Source organism: Arachis hypogaea, chromosome 5 (genome assembly GCF_003086295.3).
Source record: "Arachis hypogaea cultivar Tifrunner chromosome 5, arahy.Tifrunner.gnm2.J5K5, whole genome shotgun sequence".
Classification (NCBI taxonomy): Eukaryota; Viridiplantae; Streptophyta; class Magnoliopsida; order Fabales; family Fabaceae; genus Arachis; species Arachis hypogaea.
Genome location: NC_092040.1, coordinates 29,112,172 through 29,134,121, shown reverse-complemented (window position 1 = coordinate 29,134,121; position 21,950 = coordinate 29,112,172). Strand labels below are relative to the sequence as shown.

Sequence of the window (21,950 nt, the reverse complement as noted above, 5' to 3'; positions counted from 1 at the left end):
TTCTAACTATCACGAAAGAATGAGTTTTCTAAGTGTTAATCACACAACTTATCAACAGAAAGTAAGTTCAACCGAATATCTGGAACATGTTTCACACGCTTCAAGATCAATCTGGTACTGTTGGAGATTTCTAGGCAAATCCATCCAACATCGGCACATTTTACAATATCTTGATGAGTCATTTTCATATTATCAAAATCACTAGAAGTATAAGATGTAAACAAATTCTTCTTAGATGTAACATGAATAGAAGCACCATTATCAATCACCCAACAAGTGTTATTATTAACAAGGTAAATAGATTTAAACTCCTCAACTAGAAAAAAATTATCATGAATTACATTGATTTTATTTTCAAGACCACCATCACCTTTATTTGTACTCTTGTCTTTACTTACCTTGACCTTTTTTCTTCTTTAGCTACCAATAAAATATTTTCACATGCCTTTTTTTACCACAATGATGACACTCAATATTTTCATACCTTCCTCAATACATGCTTCTACTTTGATATCTACTTTTAGGATATTAGTTTTTGTTTCTCTCCCTAAACTTAGAAATCAGAACATCTGAATATGTAACCGATGCACCTTGTAACTTTCTTCCCATTTATTCATTCAAAATACTACTCTTGACAAGATCCATAGAGATTACACTATTAGGAAAAGAATTGGACAATAAAATTCAGAGAATATTCCATGAATCTAGTAAAGAGTCAAGAAGTAACAATCCTTGAACCTATTCATCAAACTTGATATCCATGAAAAATAATTGATTCATTATTCTTTGAAAGTTATTCAAGTGATCTGTCGTTGATGTCCCATTTGTATATTTCAAGGCCAACAATTGCTTAATAAAAAACATTTTATTATTATCAATTTTTCGAATATACAACTATTCAAACTTAATCTAAAAGGTCCGAGCATGTGTCTCTCTAATAATATAGTTCAACACATTATTACTAAGTCAATGCCTAATATATCCACAAATTTGTCTATGCAATGAAGTCCCATCATCATTAGATTTATCATTAGACTCCTCAGTACCAAAAATTGATTGATGAAAATTCTTGACATAAAATCAATCTTTCATCTTTGACTTCCACAAATCATAATTAGGACCATTAAGAGTGATCATTCTATTAGTATTAGTATTAGCACTACAAAAAATAGGGTTAAAACGGCGGTTATTTTTGGTAATTACGGCGGTTAGAACCGTCATTATTATCGAAAATGGGGCCTCGAAGAAATGCCATTATTCTGGGCACCATTCTGGTTATTACGGTGGTTTTTTTAGGGTTGAAATGGCGGTTTGTAACCGCTATTATTTCCGTATAAAATGGTGATTTTTGAATTGTTTAAAATGGTGGCTATAACCACCGTTTTTACCAGGATGTTGTGGCATCATTTCTGTTTAAAATGGCAAATTTTAAATACCGTTTTTACCATTATAATCGCCATTTTTACCAGGTTATCATAGCATCTTTTGTGTTTAAAATGGCAGTTTCTAACTGCCATTTTTACCAGCGTATAATGGCATCATTTTCATTTAAAATAAGGATTTCTAACCGCCTTTTGTACCTAATTATGATGACAATTTTATGCTTTTTAAAATAAGATTGAAACCACCAATTTAAAGTGATATTTTCAAAACTCACTTAAAAATCTCGTAATAACCAAAAGACATAGCCATAAATCAAACATCATAATATGATTTTTAATTTATACATGATCCAAAAGTCATAATCCAAGTCATAATTGAAATGTCATAATCCAAAAACTAAGTATCAAAGTAACATTTTTTAATAATACGTCTTAACATATAATCCTTAATATACTCCTTAATATACGTCTAAACATATCAAGCAAGGTCATGCTTCCTTGTTGCTTGCTCCAAAAGACCTACTTCCTAACTCTTTTGGTGATGGAATCTCACTCTCCTGATCCAATCCCTACAACAAAAATATAATTATTATGAGCATAAGAGATACAAGAAAAGGCATATATTAATAATAAGTGGATATTTATGAATTTGAATTAATCTAAAAAAATTCACATATAAGAGCAAATTAAATATGAGAAAGATTTCAAACACTCATCATACACATTAAATTAAAAAAAAATCATATGCTAATTAATTCTGATCTCTGAAGAAAATTCATATGCTTCATCACTGTGAGATAACCCTCTTATTCATTAATCAACAATTAAATAAGCAAACTAACTCATCATCCATGCGTGCAAACCGCTCCTTATATTTTCATGCCCCACAAACATCAATATTGCTGAGAATTTTTTTGTTACTGAGCACAAGCTAGTGCAGAAATCATGGTTTTAAATTGAAGTTACACCTATTATTGTTGTAATACTTTTTGTATCAACATTGTTTCCAAGCATTACAACTGCAAGGAGAATAAAGCAAAGGAAAAAAAGAGGATAATTGTATTTGTACCTGTGAAACTTGTTGAGTAGGGAACACTTCAGCCAATTGTATTAGAATTTTACCTCCTTCCTTAGAAGCAATATAAGAGACTAGCGCTTGCAATTGCGCTTTAACGGTATCCAATTCTTCTTGCACATTTGGACTACAAGTAGATGATGTGCCAGCATCATTTGAAGAATCTAAATTCATTTGACTAATCCTTGTAGTATTGTTCTTGAAAGCAACTGTTGGAACAACTCCCATACCTAAACCTCAAACACGACAAAGGTGCTCTTTCCCAAAAACTACTCCAAGAGCATCAAGAGGAGAATTAACAGTTGATTCCATCGATTGTTGGCTACTATGTACTTTAATCTTCTCCTACATATATAAAAAGAAAGAGAAAGAATAAAAAATAGTATTTTCTTATAAAAAAGAAAGAAAAAGAAATACAAACAAGTTACTTATTGCACTTTAGTCTTACAGCTATTTCTTTAGCCTTTTCATTAACATAACTTCTATATATTTTCTTGTGAATGATGTCCCACATTTGAACCCTACTAACTTCTATTCCCGTCTCTTCTGTCTAAAATTTTAGGAAAGTAGAAAGACTCAATAAAAAATAGCAGCCTCAATCATGTATATATCATTCATCTAATTATTATTTGAGATAGATTAGATATACAGAAAATTAAGAGATGATGCATGCATTATATTTGAGATAGATTAGATATGCATGCATTAATTGATTACCAATTCAGCCTTCTTCTTGTAATTGATTTAGCACATGAAGTATGAGAAATTATTTATTTTTGCCGAATTTCTTGATTCATCTTACAAAATTTCTGCAAGTTAAATTTGGACACAATTAAATAGTAGGGTCGATTCACATTTTTGAAAGATCGAATGTAATAAATTACTTTGATTAGATATTAAAAGTATAATTTATAGACTAGATATTATTACATTAGTTTGTTTAGTTAATAATGGAAAACTAAAGTGAATACACACGAACAACTATAATAACACCCACTCTTCAATTGCAGAGGGCAACTAGCATAGAATATAGACAAGTTTAGACCAGCTATTGGATGCATCAAATGAAAAGGATAGCATTTACAGAAGAATTATCTGTACGAGCTTACAGTTCATGATTACATTTGCATGAAAGATGACTCCATAAAAATACTAAATTATGTAAATTTATAGCAATACTCACTTCTGCATGTTAACCGCAAGAACCATCATCTTTCAAAACTGACTTAAATAGGGCAAAAATGTGCACTAACCACAGCAATTTAGGACTAAAATAAACAGAGACTGTACCACTATTTAAGACTGCCCCGCAGCCAATAGTTCAATTGTAAAAATAAAGATCAGAACCTCTAGCAACTCTAGAGACACCCAGAAATCAAAATCACTCTTCAACAACATTGACTATTTTATATTCAATTATATATATTCCAAAGGCTGTAAAAAAGGACAACATTTAACTAGGAGAGTAAGTACTTACTTGAGTTTCAGGCTTCAAACGATATTCTACGAATAAAGCCAATTGATCAGGAGCAATATCTTCTGGTGTATTATTTGTGATCTCGGTTTTACTCAATCTCGGATCATAAAAATCATTCCAAAGTTTTATCCTATGTTCCCTCCATTTTCTGCCAAGCGATTGGAGCAAAAATCGTTTGGCCAAGTTATCACTCACTTTGAAGTAAAATCGAGCCTTCAATATTATAACAAAGAATATATATTAACCAGCAAATATAATTAAATAATGACAAAGAAATAAGTTTTAGAGTTTGAGTAATCTTCTTACTAGGAAAAAATATTCTATTGATTTTCAAAAAAGCTTGCTAGAATGTTTGATCACTTTTCAAAACTGATTGAAAATGCTACACAATCAGTGGCCAATTGACCACAAACTCCTGCAAATAGTCCAGCTGCTTCTCCTATTGCTGCATGATGTCTATCAAAATTGATAACTATGTGCAAACCTTCTGGAAAATTATGCACATCCTTTGCTAATAAATGAAGGCATGTACTATCTTTGTGTTCATCTAAAATAGACAAATGAGTATAAATAAATGAGTAAATGAGCGACTAAAAAATAAAATAAATAAAATTCACATTGTATGTTGGACAGCAACATAAGTAGATAAGGCAACATATATAAAGTGGGCAGCAACCTTCTTTTCTTCATCATATATAATATAAACTGCTTATAATAATTTTAAGAAACCAGCCTGCCAATAACTAGCTAAGGGTATCATAGAATTCAATTTCTATTTTCAATCCTTTCAAACTAATTCATATATAACATCTATACATCTAAAAATACTAATAGAACATCTATACATACCTATGGCATCAACAGTCCAATAATTTTTAGATTCACGTCCATGTTTACGTTTAGGTTCGGATGGATGCTCATATATAGTTGGAGCAACTGATGATGGCTCAGAAGAATTTGAAGCTGCCGACTTGTCTCGGGAGGAACTTGCAGCTGCTGCCGACTTGTCTCGGGAGGAACTTACAGCTGCCGACTTGTCCCAGGAGGAATTTGAAGCTGCCGACTTGTCTCGGGAGGAATTTGCAGCTGCTGCTGACTTGTCTCGGGAGAAATTTGTAGCTGCCGATGTGTCTCAGGAGGATATATAGCATATATAGCATATATAGCATATATAGCATTCAATAACCAAGGGTATCACAGAATTCAATAAATCATATATAGTGTTTCGAGGATTACCTAAAACTGTAGGTCGATCTCGGATGAGATCTTCTGTACTGGCCGGTGCTGTGTGTCTGACTTGATGATGGTGGCCGGAGCCACCGTGTCCGACTTGTTGGACTTGGTGGCGGTGTTGATCCTTCGTCACCGGAGGGTGGTGGTACCTGTAAGGGACTCCGATGCTTAAGTTAGCAAGGGTATTAAGAAGGTTTTTAGTAGAATCAGAGTATGAGTTATTCCTGGGTGCTCCAGCGTATTTATAATGGTGTGGAGTGACCTTTCTGGAGATAAGATAGTTATCTTATCTTATCTTTGAGTAGAGTAATCTTATCTTTAAGGGAACCGCCCTTTATCTTTCTAGGCTTGGGCTGCCTTTAGATTCGGGTCGTGTTCCTCTGTTTGGGCCTTCTTGGGCCTCTGTAGCGGTTTGGCCGACCTCTTTTATGAAGAGGTCGAATAATCCTGGTCTGAACAAGTCGGTTGACTTATCTTCAGTTAGCCCGGGTCATATAGCTCGACCCAGGACATGAACCGTGCCCCTGCTTGAGCTCGGTCTTTTTCAAGGTCGAGTCCTTTAAACTTTGATCCTTTTCGGAGAAGCCGAGCTCGAGCATTTTTTGTTGGCCAAGTCTTCTTGAATGCGAAGCGTTTTCCTTCACCCCCTTTTGTTTTGAAATGTGCGTTTCTTGCGTTGGGAACGTGTGAGGGTTTTTAAAGCTCATTAACTCCTCTTTTGTCGTTTCCCTCTTTCCATTTTCAATTTGCGAAAAAGACTTTGTTTTCAGTTTTCTCTCTTGCTTCCTGAAACTTCATCTTTTCATCCTTCTGTTCTTGCGTTATCTGGTTCGCGTGCGACTTTTCACATCGATTTTCCCTTCACATTTTCGCACTTCTCCTTGCTCTCGAAGATTACTATTAGTGCTTCGTTTTTGGAAGGTGATCGTCTTGGCACGGTCTCGTTGTTGCTTCCCTTTCTCAGCGTTCATTGTCTCCTCCTCCTTGTAGGTTGGTTTATCTTTTTGTCTCTTTCTTTTACTTCTTTCACCGTTCTTCTTCGTGCTTGTATTGTTCTATTTTTTGGCAAAGCTGTAATTTTGTTGGAAAGCTTGAACCTTTTCGTATCGTCGTTGTTGATTGTTGCTGTAACGCATGCTTCCTGGGGTTCTTTTGACTTATATATGCTCCTTGGTGTATTCCCTATTTGATGCTTTTAGGGTTTTTGCATGTTATCATTGCCTCTGAAGGGACTTTATGTGGCTTATGAGCTGCTTGATTTTTGAAAAGGACTGCCTTTTGATGATTTTTGTCTGTTTTGATGTTGACAGTTTCCTTTATTAGTAGTTTTGTTGAAAGACAGCTACTGTTGATGATTTTCTTCTCGAAGTGTTATTTGTGTGAAAAAGAAGGTTATTTTTCTTGCTAAGACAGCTTGAGTCCTCGTTCTGTTATTGCCCCCAAAGGATGCCCCTGGACATTGGGTTGTATCCTGGGGTTTCCTTTTGCTATTGTTGCTGCCCTGTGTGCCTTAAGTCGAGTCATATCTGCTTTGTCCGAGATGTTTATTTAGTAATCCCCTCTCTTTTTCTTTTTGTTGTAGGACTAGTTGACCAAGTCTTCTTGCAAAAATATTGTCGAGACATCTTCCAAGGTCCCTGAAGGTATGTCTGACTAGCTGGACTCCCTCGTCCTGATGTGCGTTTCTGTAGTTAATTCCGAGTTCTGCGCGAGCTCAGAAAATGTCACCAAATATGTAGTAATAGAGATCAGGAAAAAAACTATGAATTGGTAGTGCCTAACTCTGATGAAAGGGTTTGCTTTCCTGCTCTGTCCCAAGGAGAACGTCCCTTCTTCTATGCTTATGACTATTTTTTTAGCCAGTTGAACATTACTTTTCCTTTCACTTTCTTTGAGATCGATTTGTTGTGGTCGTGTAATGTGGCTCCATCCCAGCTCCATCCGAACTCCTGGGGTTTTATCAAGATCTTTCAGCTGCTTTGCCAAGAGTTGGACGTCAAGCCTTCTCAGACTCTCTTTCTTTATCTCTTTTTTTTGACCAAGCCCGGGATTTCTTCAAAAAAGAAAGCTTATTGGGTTTCCTTTCGATCTGCCCAAGGACATAAAGTGTTTGCTATGTATGACGAGTCCTTTAGGGACTTTAAGAATTACTTTTTTAAGGTCCAAGCTGTTGAAGGAGCTCGACCATTTTTCTTAGAAGCGAATGATGAGCCTGCCTTCCCCTTGTGTTGGCAAAAGGATGTTGTGGTGTCTCGATACTCGTGGGAGATGCTTGACGAGGTTGAGTGGTGCACGAATTTGTGATCCGTACAACTAACCAGCAAGTGCACTGGGTCGTCTAAGTAATACCTTAAGTGAGTAAGGGTCGATCCCACGGAGATTATTGGTTTGAAGCAGACTATGTTTATTTTATTAATCTTAGTCAGGATGTCAATAAGATTAATTGGATTTAATTGTAAGAAGTCAAAGTATTTGGAATAAGAAATTGTTACTTTATTAATGGAGAATCTGTTGGAGTTTTGGAGATGCTTTGTCCTCTGAATTCCTACAATGTAATATTCAACTCAATTGTTTGTAAAGTTCCATCCATGGCAAGTTGTATGTAGGGTGTCACTATTGTCAGTGGCTACTTCCCATCCTCTCAGTGAAAACGGTCCAGATGCTCTGTCACAGCACGGCTAATCAGCTGTCGGTTCTCGATCATGTTGGAATAGGATCCATTGATCCTTTTGCGTTTATCATCACGCCCAGCAATCGCGAGTTTGAAGCTCGTCACAGCCATTCAATCCTTGAATCCTACTCGGAATACCACAGACAAGGTTTAGACTTTCCGGATCCTCAAGAATGGCCGCCATCAGTTCTAGCTTATACCACGAAGATTCTGATTAAGGAAGCTAAGAGATGCTCATTCAATCTGATATAGAACAGAGGTGTTTGTCAGGCACACGTTCATGGATTGAGGAAGGTGATGAGTGTCACGGATCATCACCTCCTTCACAATTAAGCGCAAATGAACATCTTAGATAGGAACACACACACGTTTGAGTGAAATAGAAACAATTGCATTAATTCATTGAGACGCTACAGAGCTCCTCACCCCCAACAATGGAGTTTAGAGACTCATGCCGTCAAAGTGTATAAAATTCAGATCTGAAAATGTCATGAGGTACAAGATAAGTCTCTAAAAGTTGTTTAAATAGTAAACTAATAACCTAGGTTTACAGAATATGAGTAAACTAAGATAATTGGTGCAGAAATCCACTTCTCGGGCCCACTTGGTGTGTGCTGGGGCTGAGATTAAAGCTATCCACGAGCTGAGACTTTTCTTCGAGTTGAACTCCAAGTTATAACGTATTTTGGGCGTTCAACTCCGGATCATGACGTGTTTCTGGCGTTTAACTCCAGACAGCAGCATGAACTTGGCGTTCAACGCCAAATTACGTCGTCTATCTTCGCGCAAAGTATGGACTATTATATATTTCTGGAAAGTTCTGGATGTCTACTTTCCAACGCCGTTGAGAGCGCGCCAATTGGACTCCTGTAGCTCCAAAAATCCCATTCCGAGTGCAGGGAGGTCAGGATCCAACAGCATCAGCAGTCCTTTTTCAACTTAACTCAGATTTTTGCTCAGCTCCCTCAATTTCAGCCAGAAAATACCTGAAATCACAGAAAAACACACAAACTCATAGTAAAGTCCAGAAATATGATTTTTGCCTAAAAACTAATAATATTCTACTAAAAACTAATTAAAATATACTAACATCTACATGAAATTACCCCCAAAAAGCGTATAAAATATCCGCTCATCACAACACCAAACTTAAACTGTTGCTTGTCCTCAAGCAACTAGATAAATAAAATAGGATGAAAAGAAATTAAGAAGCAATAATATCTCAGAGTTTTAAGTGAAGCTCAGATTCTTATTAGATGAGCGGGGCTTGTAGCTTTTTGCTTCTGAACAGTTTTGGCATCTCACTTTATCCTTTGAAATTCAGAATGGTTGGCATCCATAGAAACTCAGAATTCAGATAGTATTATTGACTCTCCTAGTTTAGTATGTTGATTCTTGAACACAACTACTTATTGAGTCTTGGCCGTGGCCCTAAGCATTTTGTTTTCCAGTATTACCACCGGATACATAAATGCCACAGACACATAACTGGGTGAACCTTTTCAGATTGTGACTTAGCTTTGCTAAAGTCCCCAATTAGAGGTGTCCAGAGTTCTTAAGCACACTCTTTTTGCTTTGGATCACGACTTTAACCACTCAGTCTCAAGCTTTTCACTTGGACCTGCATGCCACAAGCACATGGTTAGGGACAGCTTGATTTAGCCGCTTAGGCCTGGATTTATTTCCTTGGGCCCTCCTATCCATTAATGCTCAAAGCCTTGGATCCTTTTTACCCTTGCCTTTTGGTTTTAAGGGCTGTTGGCTTTTATTCCCTTTTCTTGATCCAATGATTTCTTGTAAAATTTTTTTTTCACTGCTTTTTCTTGCTTCAAGAATCAAATTCATGATTTTTCAGATTATCAATAATATTTTTCGTGTTCCTCATTCTTTCAGGAGCCAATATTCATAAAATTCAAGATAAAAATTATGCACTATTCAAGCATTCATTCAGAGAACAAAAAGTGTTGCCACCACATATAGTTAATTATAATTTTTATTATTAAGAACTCGAAAAAATAAATTACTTATTTATTCTAATTATCTACTATTTTATTCATGCCTGATGATGATGAGAGCAATAAATTATAACTTAATTGGAAATAAAACCAGAATAGATATACTAATTACTACTACTACTATATATATATCTCCTAAGGTAAATTTCTATAATAACACTACCACAGAGTTAAAGCAAAAATTAGAACTCAACAACCTGTGTTTTGAGAAGTAGATGTTCCTCTAGTCTGTGGGGTGCTTTTCAAGGATTAATTTCTGGCGCTTCAGTTCCCTTAGATCATGCCATTGCTCTTCCTGTTCCTTAAGCAGTTTGCAAATCATGCTACTTTGATTGTTCTGTTCTTCCTTTATTTGGCTCATAGCTTCTTGCAATTTGGAAATAGATGCTTCAATGTGTTCCCAATATTCGAATTGAGGAAGTTCTGGGAGGACTTCCTGTGCTCTCCTCTTGATTGGATCATCCTGCAGCTGTTGTCTGTCCATTGATATTCTAGTGATTGGCCTTTCAACTGAGATATACTCTGTTATTCCCATCTTCACTCCAGCATCTCTGCAGAGCATAGAAATTAGGCTTGGATAGGCCAATCTGGCATCCTTGGAATTTCTGTTTGCTATTTTGTATAGTTCACACGAGATTAGTTGATGGACTTCTACTTCTTTTCCCAACATGATGCAGTGAATCATCACTACTCTTTTAATGGTAACTTCAGAACGGTTGCTGGTGGGAAATATGGAACACCCAATGAAATCCAGCCAGCCTCTGGCTACTGGTTTGAGATCTTCTCTTTTGAGTTGATTTGGGATGCCAGTCGTGCTGGTGGTCCACCTGGCTTCAGGGATGCATATATCCTCTAGAATCTTGTCCAGACCTTTATTTACCCTCATCATTCTCCTATTAAAGGAGTCTGGGTCATCTTTCAGTTGAGGGAGCTTAAAGATCTCCCTGATTTTGTCAGGATGGGTATGAACAATCTTTCCTCTGACTAAGGTTCGATGGTCATAGAGAGCAGCTCCAATTATTCGTTGCCTGTCTGTCTGCCATAGATTAGCATAGAACTCCTGAACCATGTTCCTTCCCACTTTCGTTTTAGGATTGGCTAGGATTTCCCAGTTCCTGTTTCGAATTTGCTCTTGGATCTCCGAATATTCATCTTCCTTCAGGTCAAATTTGACTTTCGGGATCACTGATCTGTGACTCATTATTTTGTAGTAGTGGTCTGAATGTTCTTTAGTTAAGAACTTCCCTTGATTCCAAAGTGGCTTTGGAATATTCTCTTTCTTGCCTCTTGGGTTGGGTTGTTTTCCTTTAGGGGCCATGATCAAAGTGAGAATGTTTTTGTGATCATGGATAAGCACACCAAACTTAGAGGTTTGCTTGTCCTCAAGCAAAAGAAAAGAGAGAAGAGGAATAGGAGGAGAGCAAGTGTGGAATGGTGGATGATGAGAGGAGTGCCGAGAGTTGATATAAAGGGAGGGGGTGGGTATTCGAAAATAAGAAAAAGATATAAGATAGAAGATATGATTTATAAAAGATAAATATGACAAGAAAAGGATATAATTTAAAAAGATATGAATGATATTTGAAAATAAATTTGAAATTTATAATTTGAAAAAGATGTTAAAAGATAATTAAGTTGGGAAAGAGCTTGGAAAAAGAGTTGGATTGGATTGAAAATCAATTGGCTTTATGGATTAAGATGCATGTAAAATCTTTGAAGTAGGGATTTCAGAAATTAGAGATTTTAGAAATTAGGATTAAAATTTTTGAAATTGAAGGATGATATTTGGAAACATGTGTATGTAAGAAATCATGAATTAAAACATAAAAATTAGAAAATTTTTGAAAAAAAATGAATTTTACCTCCTCCCCACCATCCTGGCGTTAAACGCCCAAACGCTGCATGTTTTGGGCGTTTAACGCCCAATTGTTGCTTCTCCTGGGCGTTCAACGCCCAGCTGTTGCTTCTTGCTGGCGTTGAACGCCAGGAAGTTGGTGCGCGAAATTGTGAACAATACTTTTCACAACTCTCATAATCCCCGGTCATGAACTCCAAGAACTTGGTGTTCAATACCATGGCATTACACAACTTCGCACAACTAACCAGCAAGTGCACTGGGTCGTCCAAGTAATAAACCTTACGCGAGTAAGGGTCGATCCCACGGAGATTGTTAGTATGAAGCAAGCTATGGTCATCTTGTAAATCTTAGTCAGGCAAACTCATATGGATATGGTGATGAACGAAAATAACAATAAAGATAAAGATAGAGGTACTTATGTAATTCATTGGTAGGAACTTCAGATAAGCGCATGAAGATGCCTTCCCTTCCGTCTCTCTGCTTTCCTACTGTCTTCATCCAATCCTTCTTACTCCTTTCCATGGCAAGCTTGTGTAGGGTTTCACCGTTGTCAATGGCTACCTCCCATCCTCTCAGTGAAAACGATTGCATATGCTCTGTCACAGCACGCGGAATTCAGCTGTCGGTTCTCGGTCAGGCCGGAATAGAATCCATCGATTCTTTTGCGTCTGTCACTAACGCCCCGCCTGCTAGGAGTTTGAAGCACGTCACAGTCATTCAGTCATTGAATCCTACTCAGAATACCACAGACAAGGTTAGACCTTCCGGATTCTCTTGAATGCCGCCATCTGTTCTAGCCTATACCACGAAGACTCTGATCTCACGGAATGGTTGGCTCGTTTGTCAGACGAGCACTCGGTTGTCAGGCGATCAACCATGCATCGTGCAATCAGGAATCCAAGAGATATTCACCCAATCGAAGGTAGAACGGAGGTGGTTGTCAGTCACACGTTCATAGGTGAGAATGATGATGATTGTCACGGATCATCACATTCATCAAGTTGAAGAACAAGTGATATCTTAGAACAAGAACAAGAGGAACTGAATGGAAGAACAATAGTAATTGCATTAATACTCGAGGTACAGCAGAGCTCCACACCTTAATCTATGGTGTGTAGAAGCTCCACCGTTGAAAATACATAAGAACAAGGTCTAGGCATGGCCGAATGGCCAGCCTCCCAATGATCTAAGATAGCATAAAAATGAAGATAGCTACCAAAGTCTCCAAATACAATAGTAAAAGGTCCTACTTATAGAGAACTAGTAGCCTAAGGTTTACAGAAATGAGTAAATGACATAAAAATCCACTTCCGGGCCCACTTGGTGTGTGCTTGGGCTGAGCAATGAAGCATTTTCGTGTAGAGACTCTTCTTGGAGTTAAACGACAGCTTTAGTGCCAGTTTGGGCGTTTAACTCCCATTTGGGTGCCAGTTCCGGCGTTTAACGCTGGAAATCTTGAAGGTGACTTTGAGCGCCGGTTTGGGCCATCAAATCTTGGGCAAAGTATGGACTATCATATATTTCTGGAAAGCCCAGGATGTCTACTTTCCAACGCCGTTGAGAGCGCGCCAATTGGGTGTCTGTATCTTAGAATGGAAGCAAGCATGATTGAATGAGAAACAGTAGTAATTGCATTAATCCATCAAGACACAGCAGAGCTCCTCACCCCCAACCATGGGGTTTGGAGACTCATGCTGTAGAAAATACAATGAGAAACGTGTAAAGTGTCATGAGGTTCAGATACAATGTCAAAAGATCCTATTAATAGTAAACTAGTAACCTAGGGTGTACAGAGATGAGTAAATGACGTAAAAATCCACTTCTGGGTCCACTTGGTATGTGCTTGGGCTGAGCATTGAAGCATTTTCGTGTAGAGACCTTTTCTGGAGTTAAACGCCAGCTTTTATGCCAGTTTGGGCGTTTAACTCCCATTCTTGTGCCAGTTCCGGCGTTTAACGCTGGAATTCCTGAGGGTGACTTTGAACGCCGGTTTTGGGCCATCAAATCTCGGGCAAAGTATGGACTATTATACATTGCTGAAAAGCCCAGGATGTCTACTTTTCAATGCCGTTGAGAGCGCGCCAATTGGGCTTCTGTAGCTCCAGAAAATCCACTTCGAGTGCAGGGAGGTCAGAATCCAACAGCATCTGCAGTCCTTTTCAGTCTCTGAATCAGATTTTTGCTCAGGTCCCTCAATTTCAACCAGAAAATACCTGAAATCACAGAAAAACACACAAACTCATAGTAAAGTCCAGAAAAGTGAATTTTAACTAAAAACTAATAAAAATATACTAAAAACTAACTAGATCATTCTAAAAACACACTAAAAACAATGCCAAAAAGCATACAAATTATCCGCTCATCACAACACCAAACTTAAATTGTTGCTTGTCCTCAAGCAACTGAAAACCAAATAAGATAAAAAGAAGAGAATATGCAATGAATTCCAAAAACATCTGTGAAGATCAGTATTAATTAGATGAGCGGGGCTTTTAGCGTTTTGCCTCTGAATAGTTTTGGCATCTCACTCTATCCTTTGAAATTCAGAATGATTGGCTTCTTTAGGAACTTAGAATCCAGATAGTGTTAATGATTCTCCTAGTAAGGTATGATGATTCTTGAACATAGCTACTTATTGAGTCTTGGCTGTGGCCCAAAGCACTCTGTCTTCCAGTATTACCACCTGATACATACATGCCACAGACACATAATTGGGTGAACCTTTTTAGATTGTGACTCAGCTTTGCTAAAGTCCCCAACTAGAGGTGTCCAGGGTTCTTAAGCACACTCTTATTGCCTTGGATCACAACTTTATTTCTTTCTTTTTCTTTCTCTCTTTTTTTTTCTTTTCCTTTCTTTTTCTCTTTTTTTTTCGAAATTTTTTTTTTCATTGCTTTTTCTTGCTTCAAGAATCATTGTAATGATTTTTCAGATCCTCAGTAACATGTCTCCTTTTTCATCATTCTTTCAAGAGCCAACATTCATGAACCACAAATTCAAGATACATATGCACTGTTTAAGCATACATTCAGAAAACAAAAATATTGCCACCACATCAAAATAATTAAACTGTTATAAAATTCAAAATTCATGCAATTCTTTTCTTTTTCAATTAAGAACATTTTTCATTCAAGAGAGGTGATGGATTCATAGGACATTCATAACTTTAAGGCATAGACACTAAGATACTAATGATCACAAGACACAGACATAGATAAACATAAGCACTAAAATTCGAAAAACAGAAGAATAAAGAACAAGGAAATCAAGGAACGGGTCCACCTTAGTGATGGCGGCTCTTCCTTCCTCTTGAAGATCCCATGGAGTGCTTGAGCTCCTCAATGTCTCTTCCTTGTCTTTGTTGCTCCTCCCTCATGATTCTTTGGTCTTCTCTAATTTCATGAAGGATGATGGAGTGTTCTTGGTGCTCCACCCTTAGTTGTCCCATGTTGGAACTTAATTCTCCTAGGGAGGTGTTTAATTGCTCCCAATAGTTTTGTGGAGGAAAGTGCATCCCTTGAGGAATCTCAGGGATTTCATGATGAGTGGGGTCTCTTGTGTGCTCCATCCTCTTCTTAGTGATGGGCTTGTCCTCATCAATGGGGATGTCTCCCTCTATGTCAACTCCAACTGAATAACAGAGGTGACAAATGAGATGAGGGAAGGCTAACCTTGCCAAGGTAGAGGACTTGTCCGCCACCTTATAGAGTTCTTGGGCTATAACCTCATGAACTTCTATTTCTTCTCCAATCATGATGCTATGGATCATGATAGCCCGGTCTATGGTAACTTCGGACCGGTTGCTAGTGGAAATGATTGAGCGTTGTATAAACTCTAACCATCCTCTAGCCACGGGTTTGAGGTCATGCCTTCTCAATTGAACCGGCTTTCCTCTTGAATCTCTCTTCCATTGGGCGTTCTCTTCACATATAACTGTGAGGACTTGGTCCAACCTTTGATCAAATTTGACCCTTCTAGTGTAGGGATGTTCATCTCCTTGCATCATGGGCAAGTTGAACGCCACCCTCACACTTTCCGGACTAAAATCCAAGTATTTCCCCCGAACCATAGTAAGATAATTCTTTGGATCCGGGTTCACACTTTGATCATGGTTCTTGGTGATCCATGCATTGGCATAGAACTCTTGAACCATCAAGATTCCGACTTGTTGAATGGGGTTGGTAAGAACTTCCCAACCTCTTCTTCGGATCTCATGTCGGATCTCCGGATATTCACTCTTTTTGAGTGAAAAAGGGACCTCAGGGATCACCTTCTTCAAGGCCACAACTTCATAGAAGTGGTCTTGATGCACCCTTGAGATGAATCTTTCCATCTCCCATGACTCGGAGGTGGAAGCTTTTGCCTTCCCTTTCCTCTTTCTAGAGGTTTCTCCAGCCTTGGATGCCATAAATGGTTATGGAAAAACAAAAAGCAATGCTTTTACCACACCAAACTTAAAATGTTTGCTCGTCCTCGAGCAAAAGAAGAAAGAAGAGAGTAGAAGAAGAAGAAATGAAGGGAAAGGGAATGGCTTTGTATTCGGCCAAAGGGGAGAGAAAAGGTGTTTAAGGTGTGTGAAAATGAAGGAGTGAAGGAGGGATTATATAGGAGAGGGGGAGAGGGATGTTCGGCCATGTGAGGGTGGGTTTGGGTGGGAAAGTTGTTTGAATTTGAATGGTGAGGTAGGTGGGGTTTTATGAAGGATGGATGTGAGTGGTGAAGAGAAAGATGGGATTTGATAGGTGAAGGGTTTTTGGGGAAGAGGTGTTGAGGTGATTGGTGAATGGGTGAAGAAGAGAGAGAGTGGTAGGGTAGGTGGGGATCCTGTGGGGTCCACAGATCCTGAGGTGTCAAGGAAAAGTCATCCCTGCACCAAATGGCATTCAAAATCACGTTTTGAGCCATTTCTGGCGTTAAACGCCGGGCTGGTGCCCATTTCTGGCGTTTAACGCCAGCTTCTTGCCCATTTCTGGCGTTTAACGCCAGTCTGGTGCCCCTTTCTGGCGTTAAACGCCCAGAATGGTGCCAGACTGGGCGTTAAACGCCCAACAGCTAACCTCACTGGCGTTTAAACGCCAGTGGGTGCGTCCTCCAGGGTGTGCTGTTTTTCTTCCTGTTTTTCATTCTGTTTTTGCTTTTTTCATTGATTTTGTGACTTCTCATGATCATCAACCTACAAAAAAGAGAAAATAACAAAATAAAATAGATAAAATATAACATTGGGTTGCCTCCCAACAAGCGCTTCTTTAATGTCATTAGCTTGACAGAGTACTCTCATGGAGCCTCAGAATTGCTTAGAGCTATGTTGGAACCTCCCAACACCAAACTTAGAGTTTGAATGTGGGGGTTCAACACCAAACTTAGAGTTTGGTTGTGGCCTCCCAACACCAAACTTAGAGTTTAACTGTGGGGGCTCTGTTTGTCTCTGATTTGAGAGAAGCTCTTCATGCTTCCTCTCCATGATGACAGAGGGATATCCTTGAGCCTCAAACATAAGGGATTCTTCATTCACTTGAATGATCAACTCTCCTCTATCAACATCAATCACAGCCTTTGCTGTGGCTAGGAAGGGTCTGCCAAGGATGATGGATTCATCCATGCACTTCCCAGTCTCTAGGACTATGAAATCAGTAGGGATGTAATGGTCTTCGACCTTAACCAGAACATCCTCTACAAGTCCATGGGCTTGTTTTCTTGAATTGTCTGCCATCTCTAGTGAGATTTTTGCAGCTTGCACCTCAGAGATCCCTAACTTCTCCATTACAGAGAGAGGCATGAGGTTTACACTTGACCCTAAGTCACACAAGGCCTTCTTGAAGGTCATGGTGCCTATGGTACAAGGTATTGAAAACTTCCCAGGATCCTGTCTCTTTTGAGGCAGTTTCTGCCTAGACAAGTCATCCAGTTCTTTGGTGAGCAAAGGGGGTTCATCCTCCCAAGTCTCATTTCCAAATAACTTGTCATTTAGCTTCATGATTGCTCCAAGGTATTTAGCAACTTGCTCTTCAGTGACATACTCATCCTCTTCAGAGGAAGAATACTCATCAGAGCTCATGAATGGCAGAAGTAAGTCCAATGGAATCTCTGTGGTCTCAGTTTGAGCCTCAGATTCCCATGGTTCCTCATTGGGGAACTCATTGGAGGCCAGTGGACGTCCAGTGAGGCCTTCCTCAGTGGCGTTCACTGCCTCTTCTTCCTCCCAGAATTCGGCCATGTTGATGGCCTTGCACTCTCCTTTTGGATTTTCTTCTGTATTACTTGGGAGAGTACTAGGAGGGAGCTCAGTAATTTTCTTGCTCAGCTGACCCACTTGTCCTTCCAAATTTCTAATGGAGGACCTTGTTTCAGTCATGAAACTTTGAGTGGTTTTGATCAGATCAGAGACCATGGTTGCTAAGTCAGAGGTATTCTGCTTAGAACTCTCTGTCTGTTGCTGAGAAGATGATGGAAAAGGCTTGCTATTGCCAAACCTGTTTCTTCCACCATTATTGTCATTGAAACCTTGTTGAGGTCTCTGTTGATCCTTCCATGAAAGATTTGGATGATTCCTCCATGAAGGATTGTAGGTGTTTCCATAGGGTTCTCCCATGTAATTCACCTCTTCAATTGAAGGGTTCTCAGGATCATAAGCTTCTTCCTCAGATGAAGCCTCCTTAGTACTGCTTGGTGCATTTTGCATTCCAGACAGACTTTGAGAAATCATATTGACTTGTTGAGTCAATATTTTGTTCTGAGCCAATATGGCATTCAGAGTGTCAATCTCAAGAACTCCTTTCTTCTGACTAGTCCCATTGTTCACAGGATTCCTTTCAGAAGTATACATGAATTGGTTATTTGCAACCATTTCAATCAGTTCTTGAGCTTCAGTAGGCGTCTTCTTCAGATGAAGAGATCCTCCAGAAGAGCTATCCAAAGACATCTTGGATAATTCAGAGAGACCATCATAGAAAATACCTATGATGCTCCATTCAGAAAGCATATCAGAAGGACACTTTCTGATTAATTGTTTGTATCTTTCCCAAGCTTCATAGAGGGATTCTCCTTCCTTCTGTCTGAAGGTTTGGACTTCCACTCTAAGCTTACTCAATTTTTGAGGTGGAAAGAACTTTGCCAAGAAGGCATTGACTAGCTTTTCCCAAGAGTCCAGGCTTTCTTTAGGTTGAGAGTCCAACCATGTTCTAGCTCTGTCTCTTACAGCAAAAGGGAATAGCATAAGTCTGTAGACCTCAGGGTCAACCCCATTAGTCTTGACAGTGTCACAGATTTGCAAGAACTCAGCTAAAAACTGATGAGGATCTTCCAATGGAAGTCCATGGAACTTGCAATTCTGTTGCATTAGAGAAACTAATTGAGGCTTAAGCTCAAAGTTGTTTGCTCCAATGGCAGGGATAGAGATGCTTCTCCCATAGAAATCGGGAGTAGGTGCAGTAAAGTCACCCAGCACCTTCCTTGCATTGTTGGCATTGTTGTTTTCGGCTACCATGTGTTCTTCTTCTTTGGAGAATTCGGTCAGGTCCTCTAAAGAGAGTTGTGCTTTGGCTTCTCTTAGCTTTCTCTTCAAGGTCCTTTCAGGTTCAGGATCAGCCTCAACAAGAATGCCTTTGTCTTTGCTCCTGCTCATATGAGAGAGAAGAGAACAAGAAATGTGGAATCCTCTATGTCACAGTATAGAGATTCTTTGAAATGTCAGAGGAAAAGAAGAGTAGAAGACAGAAGTAGAAAATTCGAACTTATCAAAGGAGATGGAGTTCAAATTTTGCATTAAGGGATAGTGTTAGTCCATAAATAGAAGGATGTGAGAAGAAGGGAAGTGATTTTCGAAAATTAAGTGAAAATTTTGAAAACATTTTTTGAAAAACATTACTTAATTTTCGAAAATGAAAGTGGGAAAGAAGTGAAGTGTTTTTTTGAAAAAGATTTTGAAATTAGAAATCAAAAAGATTTGATTGAAGACTATTTTGAAAAAGATGTGGTTAAGAAAATGTGATTGGTTTTAAAAAGATGTGATTGAGAAGATATGATTTGAAAAACATTTTAAAAAGATTTGATTTTGAAAATTAAAAACTTGGCTAACAAGAAAAGATATGATTCAAACATTAAACCTTTCTCAACAGAAAAGGCAACATACTTGAAATGTTGAATCAAATCATTAATTGGTAGCAAGTATCTTTAAAGATAGAAAGAAATCAATTTTGAAAACATATGATTGAAAAGATATGATTTGAAAAAGATTTGATTTTGAAAAACTTTGAAAACCTGAAAAAAAATTGCATTGAAAAACAGAATCTTCCCCCTTGTGCCATCCTGGCGTTAAACGCCCAGAATGGTGCACATTCTGGCGTTTAACGCCCAAAACTATACCTTTTTGGGCGTTAAACACCCAACCAGGTACCCTGGCTGGCGTTTAAATGCCAGTCTGTCCTTCTTCACTGGGCGTTTTGAACGCCCAGCTTTTTCTGTATAATTCCTCTGCTGTATGTTCTGAATCTTCAATTCTCTGTATAATTGACTTGAGAAGACACAAATTAAAATATTTTTGGATTTTTAATAATAAGGAAAAGATCAAAATGCAACAAGAATCAAATAACAATGCATGCAAGACACCAAACTTAGTAGTTTGTATACTACTGACACTAATGAGGATGCATATGAGACACACAAACACTCAAGTCAAGAGAATTTAAAGATCAGAGTAAGAAATCATCAAGAATTACTTGAAGATCACTAAGACACATGAATGAATGCATGCAATTGACACCAAACTTAAAATGAAACACTAGACTCAAACAAGAAATTTTTGGATTTTATGATTTTGTAAAATTTTTTTGTGATTTTCGAAAATTAATTGGAAAAAGGTATCAAAATTCTCAATGAGAATTCCAGGAATCAGTGCAATGCTAGTCTAAGACTCCGGTCCAGGAATTAGACATGGCTTCATAGCCAGCCAAGCTTTCAAAGAAAGCTTCGGTCCAAAACACTAGACATGGCCAAAGGCCAGCCAAGCCTTAGCAGATCACTGCTCCAAAAGCAAGATTGATAAAGATCAACAAGCTCTTGTGATGATAAGTTGAAACCTCGGTCCAATGAGATTAGACATGGCTTCTCAGCCAGCCAGACTTCAACAAATCATCATGAAACTCTAGAATTCATCTTCAAGAATTTCGAAAAAAAAAATAAATACCTAATCTAAGCAACAAGATGAACCTTCAGTTGTCCAAACTCAACAATCCTTGGCACTGATGTTACCAAAAGCTTGCTCAAAACTTGAACAATCCCCGGCAACGGCGCCAAAAACTTGGTGCGCGAAATTGTGAATAATACTTTTCACAACTCTCATAATCCCCGGTCATGAACTCCAAGAACTTGGTGTTCAATACCATGGCATTACACAACTTTGCACAACTAACCAGCAAGTGCACTGGGTCGTCCAAGTAATAAACCTTACGCGAGTAAGGGTCGATCCCACGGAGATTGTTAGTATGAAGCAAGCTATGGTCATCTTGTAAATCTTAGTCAGGCAAACTCATATGGATATGGTGATGAACGAAAATAACAATAAAGATAAAGATAGAGGTACTTATGTAATTCATTGGTAGGAACTTCAGATAAGCGCATGAAGATGCCTTCCCTTCCGTCTCTCTGCTTTCCTACTGTCTTCATCCAATCCTTCTTACTCCTTTCCATGGCAAGCTTGTGTAGGGTTTCACCGTTGTCAATGGCTACCTCCCATCCTCTCAGTGAAAACGATTGCATATGCTCTGTCACAGCACGCGGAATTCAGCTGTCGGTTCTCGGTCAGGCCGGAATAGAATCCATCGATTCTTTTGCGTCTGTCACTAACGCCCCGCCTGCTAGGAGTTTAAAGCACGTCACAGTCATTCAGTCATTGAATCCTACTCAGAATACCACAGACAAGGTTAGACCTTCTGGATTCTCTTGAATGCCGCCATCTATTCTAGCCTATACCACGAAGACTCTGATCTCACGGAATGGTTGGCTCGTTTGTCAGACGAGCACTCGGTTGTCAGGCGATCAACCATGCATCGTGCAATCAGGAATCCAAGAGATATTCACCCAATCGAAGGTAGAACGGAGGTGGTTGTCAGTCACACGTTCATAGGTGAGAATGATGATGATTGTCACGGATCATCACATTCATCAAGTTGAAGAACAAGTGATATCTTAGAACAAGAACAAGAGGAATTGAATGGAAGAACAATAGTAATTGCATTAATACTC

General features: G+C 38.6%; 1 non-coding gene across 1 annotated transcript; it reads left to right on the top strand.

The window, feature by feature from the left end:
- The first annotated feature begins 18,684 nt into the window (after positions 1–18,684).
- On the top strand, positions 18,685–18,792 carry LOC112804834 (small nucleolar RNA R71). The gene has a single exon (XR_003203454.1). It is a non-coding gene; the product is annotated as a small nucleolar RNA R71 (small nucleolar RNA).
- The last annotated feature ends 3,158 nt before the right edge of the window (positions 18,793–21,950 follow it).